The sequence below is a fragment of the Narcine bancroftii genome, chromosome 5, assembly GCF_036971445.1.
Source record: "Narcine bancroftii isolate sNarBan1 chromosome 5, sNarBan1.hap1, whole genome shotgun sequence".
Classification (NCBI taxonomy): Eukaryota; Metazoa; Chordata; class Chondrichthyes; order Torpediniformes; family Narcinidae; genus Narcine; species Narcine bancroftii.
The window spans coordinates 18,830,579-18,846,035 of record NC_091473.1 but is presented as its reverse complement, the minus strand read 5'-3'; the positions used below and the strand labels follow the sequence as shown (position 1 = coordinate 18,846,035).

At 42.7% G+C, this 15,457-nt stretch overlaps 1 long non-coding RNA gene across 2 annotated transcripts in view; it reads right to left on the bottom strand.

Moving 5' to 3' along the window:
* LOC138762633 (uncharacterized) overlaps positions 1-15,457 on the bottom strand; it is a 287,652-nt gene that overhangs the window by 224,868 nt on the left and 47,327 nt on the right. The window lies entirely within an intron of this gene.

The window sequence follows — 15,457 nt, the reverse complement described above, 5'->3', positions numbered from 1 at the left end:
CAGTCTATCACTACACTCCTGTAAAATGTTATTAGGGTGGTGGCTGGTAGCCTTATCCTACTTAGGAAGTGTATGTGCTGCTGTGCCTTCCTAGCTAATGAGGAGGCGTTGTGTTTCCAGGAGTCTTTTCAATGGATAGCAAGGAACTTTGTGCTCCCCACTCTTTCGCCATTGATATGTAGTGGGGAGTGGGTCCTCATCCACCTGAAGTCTATAATCATCTTGTCCACGTTGAGACTCAGGTTCTTGCTCTTGATCCACCATACAAGCCTTTCAACCTCCTCTCCATAAGCCGACTCATCATTGTTGGCGACCAACCCCATGCGTAATTTGAAGAATTGGAAGAGCCAGAGCACCCAGAGGAAACCTATGCGGTCGCATGTAGAACAGACAAAATCATTCCAGACAGCTCAGGATTCGAACAGGTCACCAGCACTATAGTAGCACTGTGCAAACCACCACGCTATCCATTCCGCCCTTTCTTTAAAGAGCTAGTCTCTGCAATAATCTCATTTCCATTGCTTTTCCGTGTTACATATTTCGAAAAAGTCCCTCCATTCATCCACACTTGGGGTAATTTACAGGGTACAAATATCCAAACATCCACAAAAATTATAGGAGGAAACTAGAACATCTGGACGAAACCCACACAGTCACAGGGAGAGCATGATTCTTAAATGTCTGAACAAACTTCCCTGTAATGTTTCTAATAAGAGTTGTAACAAAGGATATGAAAACCAATGTAAACTTCAGACTGTAGTACAGGGAGACACAGGGGACTGGCCCACAAAATGGCCGACAAATGAGTGGACCTGGGGGTGACACCGGCCGTCATCCCAGGTGGCCTCTGCATGGCAAAAAGATAGAAAACTCTGGCGGGAACATCGACTAATCCCAAGTCCAGACATCAGCGCCTGGGGCCCATATAGGCACAATGGCCAGAGCAATAAACCAGTCTCATTTTCCAAGGGTTTAGTGTGCGTGTCGTTCTTCTCCATGCTCGTGTAGCACAAATACTACATTGGTGACCCCAACAGGTCCAACCGGCAGTTGGATCCGAAGATGACAGATCAAGCGGAGACAGTGACCAACAATGTGGTCTCTCTCAGGCTTCTAATGTTTTGGGCTTCGCAGCCACACGTGTGGTTTGAACAGGCTGAGGCTCAGTTCCAGCTCCCACACATTGACGACGCCGACATCCGCTACTTCTACTACGTGAGCGCCCTTGATCAGGACACAACGGCAAGGGTCGTAGATTTCCTACGGCAGCCTCCAGAGCAAGGCAAATACGTGGTCCTCAAAGAGCTGTAAGCCCACACTTTCGGGCTTTCCCAGCACGAGCACGCTACCCAATTGCTGCACATAGATGGACTGGGGGACAGGGCACCCGTCAGCCCTAATGAGTGAGATGCTCACTATAACTGAGGGCTCTTTGAGCAGTTCTTTCTGGAGCAACTTCCCTGAGGATACCTGACTTTTACTCATGGACAATGACTTTAATGACTATCAGAGAGTTGCGGCCTAGGCAGACATGCTCTGGAGAGTGAAAAAGGACACCAGAGCCATCGTAGACCTCATCAGCAAGCCCCATGAACAGCCGCCTGCAAGACCAATATCAGCGGAGAGGCAAGTTAATACCCTGGAACAGCTATGCTACTATCATCAGTGATGGGGTGTGTAGGCCCATTGATGCAACGCACCCTACAGATTTCTGGGAAAATCCCTGGCCAACTGTTGTTGATGGCTACAGTGCTTGGCCACGTGATAGCCTTCTCTATGTCTGGGACTCCTTTTCGGGCAGGTGTTACCTGGTCAACACTGGCACTGAGATAAGCCCCCCGCAGGCATCAATACCCACAACGGCAAGCAAGGCCCAGCACTGAGGGCAGCCATCAACTCCTTTATTCGGGCTTTTGGGACCTGCACTATTACCCTTCATTTCAGCAACAACCATTTTACATGAACCTTTCCCCTCACAGCAGTGGTGCAACCACTCCTGGGCCCTACTTCCTTCAGGCCCAGTGCTTGCTTGTGAACTCAAGGGACGGCGCTTGGAGCATGCCAAAACCTTTCATACTCTTCCTCTGGGGGAAGCCAAGCTACCCGCCCCCACACCTGGACTCTACAACACTTTTGGAAAACAAATTCTCCCACATCTTGGCAGAGTTCCCCCATCGATAGTGGCACCACAGTTCTCCGTGGCCGAGCCAAAGCATAGGGTAAGACACCACATTTTCACCGAGGGCCCCCTGCTCCATGCCAGGAGCATGCCGACTCCCTCCCGAAAAGCTCAGCCTGGTGAAGGAGTTTAAGAAAATGGAGGAGCTGGGGATCATGCAGTGCTCCAACAGTCCCTGGGCCTCTCCCTCCACATGGTGCCCAAATCAGCAGGTGGAGGGGAAGTGGGGTTGGAGACCATGCAGCAACTACCGCCGTTTCAACGAGGCCACCTCACCCGAAAGATATCCTGTGCCCCACATCCAATCTTTGCCACCAACCTGCATGGGGCATGGGTATTCTCCAAGTGGACCTCATGCAGGAGTACCACCAAATCCTAGTTCACCCCAGGACATCCCCAAGACTGCAATTATAACTCCCTATGGTTTATTTGAATTTCTCCGCATGCCCTTCACTCTAAAGAACATGGCACAAACTTTCCAGCACCTGATGGACGCAGTGGGCTGGGATCTCCCATTTAGGTTAATCTATTTGGACGATACCCTCATCACCAGCTGCAGTTACAAAGAACACGCTGCCCACCTGAGACAACTGAGCACCCGTTTGAGTGAGTTCGGGCTGACGATCAACCCTGCAAAGTGCCAATTCGGCCAGGACACCATTGACTTCCTGGGGTACAGAATAAACAGACGTGGGGCTACATCCCTCCCCAAGAAGGTTGAGGCAACTGACACTTACCTAAGTCACGCATGGTAAAAGGATTACAGGAATGCTTGATAAACGTTCACAGGTTTGTACTGGCAGCAGCTCGAATTATGCTCCTCCTCTTTGCAGTGATGGCAGGCAAGTCAAAAGATATTACTTGGGACAATGTGTCTTCCAGAGCATTCCAGAATGCCAAAGACATGCTGGCCAACAGCACCCTCCTGGGCCACCCCAGACCGGAGGCACCTACCGCCCTGACAGTTGACATCTCCTGCATAGTAGTAGGGGGTGTGGTGGAACAACACCGAGCCTTTTTCAGCAGACACCTCCACCCATCAGAGCTCAAATCCAGTGTTTTCAACTGAGAGCTGTTAGCGCTGTACCTTGTGGTAATACATTTCCGTTACTTTTTGTAAAACAGCAATTCATGGTCTTCACCGATCACAAGACACTGACCTTTGACTTCCTAAGGTATCGGACCCGTGGTTGGCTCGACAACAGAGACACTTGTCCTACAAGTCCGAATTTACCACAGACATACAGCTCATCGTGGGGAAAAGTAATGTGGTAGCCGAAGCTCTGTCATGCCCTGTCCCAAGGGGTTGACAACATGGCCCTTGCCAAAGCGGAGCAGTAGGACCCCGAGATCACTGCATATACAAAAGCCATTTCTGGCCTCAGGGTGGAGGACGTCCCCATCAGCCCAGGTAACCTGACACTGCTGTGTGACGTCTCTTCTGGCAGCCCTCACCTATCGTTCTGGCTGCATGGACGTATCAGATTTTAGATGCCATCCACAACCTGGGGCACCCTGCAATCCAAGTCACGGTAAAAATGGTGACTAGCAGGTTGTCTGGCATGGCCTCTGTAAACAGGTTAGCCAGTGGGCCAAAACCTGCATGAAGTGTCAGTCTTCCAAAGTGCAGGTTCACACAAGAGCGCCCACAGACCTTTGAACCACCACGATGCAGGTTCAGCCATGTACACATCGACATAGTGGAGCCGTTACCACTTTCCCATGGAGTGAGATATTCCTCACCATGGTTGACGGCTCCAGATGTGGGCTGAGGCAGTTCCTCTGGCTAATACCACCACAGAAAACTGTGCCAGGGCATTCATCAACACAGGGTGTCCAGAGATGAGATCCCAGAGCACCTAATCTTGGACTGGGGGGCAAAATTCAACTCTGGGCTCTGGGCAGCACTGGCTAACGTTTTGGGGACACAGCACCACACCATGATGTACCACCCACAGGCCAATGGGTTGGTGGGGAGTGGTTTCACAGGCACCTCAAGGCAGTCTTGATGGCCCAGCTCAAGGGTCCCAACTGGGTAAATGAACTACCTTGGGTCCTGTTGGGGATCTGCACCATGCCGAAGGAGGACTTCAATGCCTTGGCAGAGGAGATGGTCTACGCCGCACCCTTGATGATTCCCAGGGAGTTTCTTGCCCCAGAAAAAAATGCCCAGAGACCCCGCGGCAACCCTCAGGAACATGGCAAAAACTGGGGTTCTTGGTCCTGTGGCAACCCCCACCACACGGCCAGCCCAACACAATGTCCCCAGGGACTTAAAGATTTGTCAGTAAGTATTTGTGAGAAAGGGCACACACCAGCCGCCTCTACAACAACCCTACGAGGGGGCCTACAGGGTCGTCAGGGACAACGGCTCCACTTTCGTCTTCAACATTGGTGATAAGAAGGAGACTTTTACTATCGACTTCCTGAAACCGGCATATCTGGACTGTAATGAATTGATCTCCACTTCTCCCCTGCAACGCAGGGGCAGACCACCCAAGGCTACAGACAATGGCCCGATCGCCAGTTCCGGAGGTGAGATCGTGTAGCGGCCCGCGCATGGAGACACGGACCAGCCCACAGAATGCCTGGTGCATGCGGCGTCTGTGCAGCCCAGCTGTCGACTCAGGTGACCTCTGCATGGCGGGAAGATGGGGAACTCTGGTAGGAACACTGGCCAATCCCAGGCCAGTGCTCCGAAGACGTGGGGCCCTGACGTCAGCACCTGTGGCCCATATAAGCGTGATGGCCAGAGCAATAAATCAGTCTTGTTTTCCAAGGCTTTGGTGTGCATGTTCTTCTTCTCCACGCTAGCATAGCATAAACACTACAAGACCACAATTTCTCTCTGACATGGCACAGTAGCACATTCAAACTAACCGCAGACTAAAAATAATCAAAATGTTTCTTGGCACATTGGTTTTAACTAGCGAGAGATGTACATAATTACTGTAATGGAAAACAAGGAGACATAAGTGAAATGCAGTGAATTAAGATATTTAGTATGACAGAAATTTTATACCGAATAGATATTCTAGAGTTGTTCTCAAATATCTCTTTCTACAAGAATGGAGATGGAAGTGAGAAAGATGGATACTAAACATTTTCAAGAAAGGAATGGGATCCAGATTTATTCCATGTTTTATTTTGACTCTTTGTATTTTATGCATTGAAAGTACTTTGAACAGATAAGGAGTAACAAATGTTTGAAAATATTTTGCACAATCTTTTAATTTTTCCTGATGAAGCTTCCAACCAAATCCACCACACCTACTTTTAGTTGGTATAACCTGCAGTTAAAGGCACAACTTACCAGTAACTTCTCAAGGCCTTGAGAGCACAGTTTCAATCAGAAACCACACACTTTTCATGTATCGATTCCGATTGAAACTTGCACTTTGATGACATTTTTTTGCCAGGTCACAGTAGGCCTCTCTGTTTTCCATGATCAGAGAGGACAGAAGATAACGTATTAACTCTTTCAGCTAAATATATCATTTACAATGATCAAAGACATCATCACATTTTACTTATCTCTCCTCAGCATATGCCCCTCCATCTTCTTCTTTGGCTTGGCTTCGCGGACGAAGACTTATGGAGGAGTAATGTCCCCTCCATGTAGTAGAATAAAAGCCCAGCAGCAATTAAGCAACAGATGATGCAGCTTATAATTATGATTGGCTGTAGAGAGTAAGGCTAAAAGTGGGTGCTGAAATTGATTTATTTTAACAGGGCACGAAAGTAAAATAGATCCAACAAAGCTCCAAAGACCCGAGTTCAATCCCAACTCCAAATATTTTCTGTGTGGAATGTACATGTTGTATCTCTGACTGTGAGGGATCCTCTGGGTGCTCCAGATTCCTCCCTCCCACGATCCAAATATTACAGATTTGTAACTTGTTGGCTGATGTAAATTATCCTAGTGTGCAGATGAGTAGAGTTACAGAGATTTCTCACACAGAAACAGGCCCTTCACTCCAATCATTTTACCAAGCTAGTAATATTTGCTTGCATTTGATTTATATCCCTCTAAACCTTTCCTATCCATGAACCTGTTAAATATCTTTTCAACATCACGATTTTACCCACTGCTGCCACTCCTTATGGTAGCTAGTTCTAGGTTCTCACTACACTCTGTATGGAAAAAGTCCCTTTCAAATTTTGAACTCCTTTTCCAGGAAAAGAAACATGAGCATTTATCTTACCTACATCACTCATCATTTTATAAACTTCCACGAGGGCACACCAGCTTTGTCACCAAAGATCCAGGAAGAAATGTCCCAGCCTATCCATCTTCTTATAATTCAAGCCCACCAGCCCTGGGAATTTTCTTGTGAATTAATGGATGGCCAGAACTGCACACAGTTCTCCAAATGCAGACTCACCAATGTATTGTACAGTTGTAACATGATATCCATGCTCCTGTACTCAATGCCCTGACTAATGAAGGCAAGTCTGCTTGTCACCAATCAAGGGGAACTATCTACCTGTATCTCTAAGTCTCTGTCTACAACACTCTTCTGGGTCCTACCATGCGAGCCTGCCCTGGTTTAACTTGGCAATGTGTAAAACTAATGGAATGGTAGAATCTGAGGGGATTTGATCAAAATGTGGTGAGAATAAAAAAATATGATATATGTAGGATCAATGTAAATGAATGGTTCATGTTTGGAGCATGCTCGGTGAACCAAGGAGCTCGTTTCCATGTTATATCTCTATCTCTCGATAACTCTATGAGTATTTTTCATTTCATTTTCTACCTCAGAAGAATGATTCTTGGAGTTGACCTAATTGGAAGATATCAATTATACATTATCCAAGTATAAATTTGTCCCCAGAATAACTCCCTTGATTAAGTACTAGAAGTGCTATTTCACATTGATTATAAACATTGTAAACTATAACTATATATTCACTGATAAATATCTGCTGTGGATTTATTTTACCCGCACTCATTTATTTTTAATCATCTAAAAAATCTAGATGATGCAAATCTATTTCCAGCAGAAAAATATCGAGTAATTTGTTTAGTGGTTGAAAGGATTTACTGACTGAACTGCAGCCAAATTTGTTTGCAGCTTTATAATTTTAGAACTGATATCTCGACTCTGAATTATATAATCATTTTCCTGTTCTCGGTTTCTTCTACAAGGTGCAGGCACAATACCAGTGCAAGATCTGTACTTATCTGAACCTGGCCTGTGTTTTTATGTTATAATGGAAGTCAAGATCTATGACAACTGAAATCAGAATTCTCAGATTATTCATTCACCATATATGTTAAACCACAAGGACATAGGAACAGAATTAGACTTTCAGCCCATCAAGTCTACCCTTTCATTCCATCACGGCTGATTTACTATTCTTTCCAATCCCATTCTCCTACCTTCTCCCCATTGATTTCTCTCCAGATCAACAACGTATCTACCTCCACCTTAACTATCCTCAATTTCTTGTCTTCCACAACCATCCATGCCAATGAATTCTACAAATTCACCTCCCTCTGGGTAAAGAAATTCCTCCTTATCTCAATACTAAAGGGACAGTTTTGCATTCTTTGGTTCCACACTCCCCCATCATAGATAACATCCTCTCCACAACCACTCTATCCAGGCCTTTCAGTATTGGAATGAGATCCCCCTCATTCTTCTGATGTAGGTGGCATTGAAAGAACACACAAGTCAGAGGAACCTTTCATGCTTTGGAAGAGAGGTGAGAAAATCTGATCCCAGAGGTGGCTTTTTCAAGACAGTTAAATTTAGTTGGTGGATGATAGCTATGTCCATCAGTGTAAGGAGATGGTGGCCAACCTTTTAATTTTTAATTTAGATATTCAGCATAGTAACAGGCCATTTCAGCCCACTAGTCCATGCCGCCAAATTAACCTACACCCCTGGTACGTACTCGTGGGCTGAAATGGCCTGTTACTGTGATGTATGACTACATTAAAAAATTAAAAGGTTGGCCATCGTTGGGAAGGAGTCAAATGTTGAAAACAGACGTAGTTGTAATGCCACCATCTGTTCAACAATCTCATAAAAGGTTGGTGACTTCATTTTCAGATAGTTGCTCTAGCAATAGATTGAAACCATTGTCACTCTAATGGGGCAATGCTTCAGAAATTCCAGTAATCTAGTGGAACATAGATGGATGACTGGTGACTTGAGCCAAGCTGTCAGCAGTCTGAGTTGGTGTTATTGAAAATTGAGTATGCAGAACAGAAATCTGAGCCTCCAGTCAATCAGGCACCAGAGAGTTCTGGCTTCGAATACAGAAGTGACAGCAACTAAAATAGACTGCTTAAAGAAAGAATATTGATCCACAAAGACCAGGACATATTTATACTGTACCTCATAATAACTTGTAATTTTTGCAACCTTTAGTTAGTGAACACCAAACAAGAAGTTCTATTTCATTGACTTTAGTTGTGCAGCCATCTACTTTTATATAATAAATGGGAAAGTTGTTCGCATAAGGTGGAGAAAAGAACATAATAAGAAAAGATTTCTTATTTGACCCTGATCCTATGCACTCTTCCTCTGACCTTCTCACTCTTTAGTTGAAAAGTGTCCTGGTTCTGTCACTTCTCTAATCTTTCCCTCAACTCCAGTGCTTCCTGTGAGTAATTATCAGCTCAGTACTTGCACTTTCCACTGTAGATTGCCTGGGGAAAATCCTGTTAAATGCTTGATCGGTGCTCGATGTTGTGTCCATTGTTTTCTATCAACCTTGTTTAGTTCCATTATATTCCTATATATATGGAGAATAGCTCAGAGGTAGGAATGAGTTGTGATGGTTAATTTATTGTTCTGAAAGGCCTTTTTTATGCCAATAATCGATACACAGATGGCTGAAATGAGCAAAACTGGAACTCAATGTTTCTGATTTAATATATAGTTCATTCACGGAGATTATTGTTTCTGGCTGTTTTTCTAGAATTTAATAAAAATTTCAAAGAACCTCCTGCCATCTGTTCAATACTGATTCATCTGTATGAAATATCAAGCTGGCGGATGAATAGGTCAGGAAATGAAGAAAGAGGAGGTAACACATGATGAAGTATGGATAGATCATGAGACAAGGAAGGAAGGGGAAACTCTTATCTTGCAAGAGCGAGCCCACAGGGCAGGGAACTGGTTGACACGCAGCAGGAAATGCTGAATAAAACCTACTTGTGGAAACATGGCGTGATAGGACATTCAAACGATAACTGATGTGAGCTACAAATTCGAAAAGAGCACACTTTGAAATCCTCCAGATTCATTCCTCCTTGGAGAGCTTTAAGAAGCAGTGCGACCCCTGAACTCCCGTGGTTGACTACAGACCTGAGCCCTTCTTCCTTTCCTCCCTCAGTGCCCCAGTAAATATCTGCCATTTAACTGATTCCTATTGTGTAACTCCAAAATGTCCCAGGGACTCAATGGGCCCACCAGCAAGTCGCCCATGGCAAAAAAAATTAATAAGTAGACACAGGCTTTAGTTGTCTCCAAAGTCCAATGCCGCTCACTGCTGAGGTAATGATAAAGTGGTTAAACATTCTGTGAATGGAGAGCTGTAAAATCTAGCTTACATTGGAAAACATCATGGTGATTTAGTTTACACTCTTGTTGTTGGTACTTGCTGTAGTCACACAGAAGTTCAGTGCATTGACAATAAACACTTCTACTTACATTGCGCATCCAATCAGGAAAGCATGACCTGGATCATGCCTCAACTGAGCACCATGAGTTGAAGAATATCATTCTTTTCACATCACACATGCCAAACACCATACTTACACTAACACAAACCGCACTGACCATGTGATCATGTAGAATGATATGGTTCTACAATCAAATCTTCAAATTATTACAATTCTAATGTTGTACTCACAAATACAGCACAAGGTGAATTTCACTAAATCAGACAATTGGGGATCCTGTTCCTTCAAAAACATAAGCTTATATTCCAGTGGGGGGGGGGGGGGTGGTATGAATCTGGAGGGATTTCCACTACTGGATGGGGTATTACCCTGTGGCCCTGTCTGCGCTTTAATATGGATGTAAAACCTCTGATGCAGCAGCTGTCATGTCACTTGTGGCCTGAATTCGATCCTGACCTCTGGTATGGTCCTCATTCTCCTTTCAACAATGTGGGCTTCCCTCAGGTTCTCCCATTTCCCCTCACATCCCAAAGACATGCTGGCAGGTTCATTAATTAATGCAGGGGGGTTACCGGGGAGCTGGGTTGTCACATGAGTGAGAATAGATTACAGAGAAAATAAGTGAGGGAATGAGAGAGATGGGACTAAACCACAGAGAGCAGGGCCAGGTGTAGGCCATTCAGCCTTTTGAAACTGTTCTGCATTCAATTGCTGAATTGCATTCAATGGGTTAGCCAACATTTCACAAGTCCACTTTGCTGTCTTTCCTCTAAAACCCTTGATTCCACCACTGAACAGACATCTTACCCAAGGACTTTGTCCTGAAGACCTAATCCCCCGAAGAAATTCTTCCTCATTTCAGACTCAGTCTTCCACATTTCAGATGTGCATATAAGGTTGACCTATCCTGTACCCACAGCACTTCCTCGTTAGACAGGAAGGCACAGCAGCACCCACACTTCCAAAGGAGGTTGAGGAGGACAAGGCTACCAGGCCCCATCTTGACAACCTTTGATGAGAACACAATCGAGAGTGTCCATTCTGGCTGCATCTGTGTGTGGTATGGGAGCTGCAAAGCATCAGTCCATAAGTCAATAGAGAGGATCATCAAAACACCCAAGAACATCCCTATGTTCTCCCTTTCCTCTAAAGATGTCATTTACCAGAAGATTTGCTTAAATAGGGCTCAAAGAATTTCCATCCATCACACAGTATCTTTGACCCACTACCATCAAGGACAAGGTACAGGAGCATCAAAATCAGAACTGCCAGGCTAGGAAACAGCTTCTTCCTGAGGACTGTGAGATTGATGAACAGTATCTTCTAACCAAGTCAATCATCCCAAAATTTTTATTTTAAATTATATATGTACATATGTGATTATCTTGAAGAGTGTATTTTGTGTGTACTGTATGTGTATAGGCACCATCGTTAAAAGAAATGTTGTTACATTTGGTTTCATATGTATAGTCAGATGATAAAATTTCCTTTATTGTCACGTAATACTACATTTAGAATGTAACATATATGAAATTCTTCAACTTTTGTCTATTGTAAGGCAGACAGAGAGTCACCACTTTGTCCAGTGCCCCTCACAGAAACCTACAGCACTTGGTGTTCCTAGGTGGTCTCCCCTCCAAGGATTGACCAGTCCTGAGTTGACAGCTTCTGAGATCAGACTATCTCAGGCATATTCAGGCTTTTAGATGCTGATAATAAATGAGTGCCCTTTTATTCTGAGACTGTGCCCTTTGGATTCTTCCAGGAAAGGACGTTACTCCGAGCAGTTACCCTGTCTAGCTCTGGAAAAGATTTGTATGCTTCAATAAGATCTCGTCATTCTTCTGACCTCGAATGAGTCCCAATCAATGCAACCCCACTTTGAAGGATAAATACTCCATGCCCAGGATCAACCTCCTGAACCTTATTTGAACCGCCATCAATGAAATATCATTAATAGGGAAACCAATTTTTTTTTCATAGTACTGAATGGTCTCACCCATGCCTATAGAAATCGAGTAGAATTTCTTAACCCAAATCTTTTGAAATATGGGCTGAGATTCCATTAGCTATAATTATTATCAGCTGCACTTGTGGCTGATTTCATTTTTTGTGAATATGGCAGTCTGCAGACACTGTAATTGCATTAAAAACAGGTAGACATAGGAAGGAAAGATATTTTTCCGATGTTTCAGGCCTGAGCTCTTCGGGCTGCAGCCTTCTGGATTTTTGCTCCATTTAATAATCCTCATTTCTTTTGTTCTTCTTTCAAAAATGAAGAGCACATTTTCCCTCATTATAGTACATTTGCCAGGGAGCTGGCATAAACTCAATGAAGCAAACGGCCTCTTCATTTGGCATAAGAAAATACAAAATATGTAATCCCGTATCACTGTTGGGAGAGGAGGAGCAAAGTTTTTCCTTATATTTGGAGCAATATTAATCTCCCAATCCACATATAGTAATAGCACATATTATTCAATCATCAAATTGTTGCCAAGGAATGTCAGCGCTTCCAGAAGACTCTACAAGCTATAAAACACCTGGGTATTAGAGTATTAAAAAGTGATGAAAAAGTGCTGGATGCAAAGTCTTAACCTGAAACATTGTCTGTCCCTTTGTCTCTACAGATGCTGCTTGGCTCTTTAAGGACATCTACAAGAGGTCATGTCTCAAGAAAGCGGCATCACCAAGGCCATGCCCTCTTCTCACTGCTACCATCAGGAAGGAGATACAGGAGCCTGAAGTCAAACACCCAAGGGCACAGAAATAGCTTTTTCCCCTCAGCTGTCAGATTTCAGAATGGACAATGAACCATTGACACTACCTCATTTTTTCTTTTTCTGCAATAATTTTTTAAATGTTATTTATGGCAATTTATGCACCTATAATGCTGCCACAAAACAACAAATTTTGTGACATATTCTTGACAATAAAATTCTGATTCTTTAGCAATTTGCTTTTGGCTCCAGATTCCAGCATATACAGTCTCTTGTGTTTCTATAAGAGGTGCAAGTTTGTTCATTTAGAGTCATAACATGATCCAAAACAGAAACAGGGCCTTCAGCTCACAATGTCCATGACTGACATTGAATAACCATTTGTTTATTAGTATTGAATGGAATATGCAGCTCTGAAGGAGCTATTCATCTCACAATGGTAAACAAAAGAGACATCAAAAAGGGCTTCATCCTTATATAGTATTTGTTCAGGTACCTTCTCCCCTAATTTATCTAGCTCTAATCTGGTCCAATCTGGTTTTTCCCTTGTTTGATAAAAATCTGATAGGTTTCTTAATTGTGCTGCTCTATAATAATTCTTAAAGTTTGGTAGCTGTAAGCCCCCTTGTTTGTACCATTCTGTTAATTTATCCAGCGCTATTCTCGGTTTCCCCCCTTTCCATTAGAATTTCCTTATTATTTTCTTTAGTTCCTTGAAGAATTTCTCTGTTAGGTGAGTTGGTAATGATTGAAATGGGTATTATATCCTTGGGAAGATATTCATTTTAATGCAATTTACCCTTCCTATCAGTGTTAGTGGTAAGTCTTTCCAATGTTCTAAGTCGTCTTGTAATTTCTTCATTAATGGCTGATAATTTAGTTTGTATAAATGGCCTAGATTATTATCTAGTTGTATACTATATAAATGGGATGAAAAGCTGGTGCAACATAGGAATTCACCAGTACTGCACCATCTGCTCAACATTTGGAAGAAGATTCACGTAGAAAGGAATGAAACAAATTATCAACTACCAAAATTAATATTGACGCAAAATCAACTAATCCCTTTCACAATAGATAACCTTTTCTTCAGAGAATGGGAGAGAAAAGGGATCAAAAGAACATAAAATTGTTTTTCGGGAAATAAATTATTATCTTTTGAACAAATGAAGGACAAATATGGTAATACTCACGGTACAATGTTTGCATACCACCAACTGAAAACCTACTTGAAGGACAAATTGGGAAGCAGACTGAGGTTACCAGAAGGAAGCAATTTTGAATATGTGATTACAGACACAATGATAATCAAAAGATTTATAACAAACATGTACATCAAACTGCAAGAGAAAGAGAACGAGGAAACAAGCTGTAAACCCAAACAAAAATGGGAACAAGATCTAAACATAAAGATCAAGAATGAAATATGGGAAAAGCTATGTTCCGGAACCATGAGAAATACAATAAACACGAGGTTACGCATGATACAATATAATTGGTTACACAGGCCATACACCACGCCCCAAAAGTTAAATAAATAGGACCCAACAGTATCAGACAGATGTTTTCGTTGTAAGAAGGAAACGGGAACAACAGTACATGCAATTTGGGCATGTGAGAAAGTAGAAAAGTTTTGGGAAGATCCAAACCAGGTATTAAATAAAATCACAAAAAGCAACATACCAAAAAATCCAGAGATCTTTCTTCTAAGTAATATAAGAACTTAGACCCGATTTAGATGGAGCACAAAAATTTATTATGATAACCTTAGCTGTAGCAAAAAAATGTATTATGTCAACCTGGAAATCAGAAGTTAGCCTGAGAATACAGCAATGGTACATAGAAATGAATAAATGTACTCCATTGGAAAAAATAACATATAATTTAAGAAATAACATCACAGTTTTCGAACAAATTTGGGAACCATACATGGAACACAACAGAGAAGTCCTACCGTGGACCTCCACCACCTAAAATGACAGAAGGAGAAGAAGACGAAATGAACTGACCCAGTATGTAAAAGTAGATGACACAAATTTCTTGTTTATTTTCATTGTGTGATGACATTGTTTAATGGGTTTAATGTATCCTATAGGTTGAACGTTGAGAGGGTGGGGAGGGGGGGTGAAGGAGGGAGGGAAGGGAGGGGGAAAAAAGGGAAAAAATGACACTGTGTATATTCAAGAAGGAAATGTTTCTGTGTATTTTAGTTAGTATGTTTCATAGTGTGAAAATTTTTTTCATTTCAAAAAAAAAGGGCTTTATCCCAAAACACTGACTATTGCCTTTTTTAGATACTGATCCACTGAGTTCCTGCAGCATTTTATATGTTGCATTCATCCCACCATTAGTGGTGTGCCAACAATTTACAACAATTGATTTATCTGCAAAAAATGCAGTGACATATTGCTGGCACAATCGATCATCTCTGCTAGAAAATGGCGCAGTCAGATATTTCGTAACCTGCACAGTTTGAAATTTGACTACAAGCAGGCATCAGCTTGATCATTGAAAAATAAAATAAACCTTTGGCATTTGCTATATTGAGCCATGGTTATTGAAGTGTAATTGTGTCCATCCCTTGTGAGTCAGCGCTTATGCTTTCCAAAATCTTCAAGAAATTCTTCAAAGTGGCTAAAGCCTAGCATGTAAGATTTGTCATTTGATGGGGAAGAAGAGTTATTTGAACAGATCTAAAAGTCTGAGCAAAATACAGTGGTTCAAAGAGATGAAAGGTATCTGGATTTGAACAAGGTAGATAGAATTGCAACTGGTGTTTGGCTAGTGATATTATTTGCATAATAATTAAGGATATGCCAGTACTTGTGTACTGCTAAAGGGAGGCTGACTAAATGCAATGGCTTCTCGTGTTGCTCAAATGTGTTTTGCAAGTTGAAAAGGTTAAGTTTAATAAGT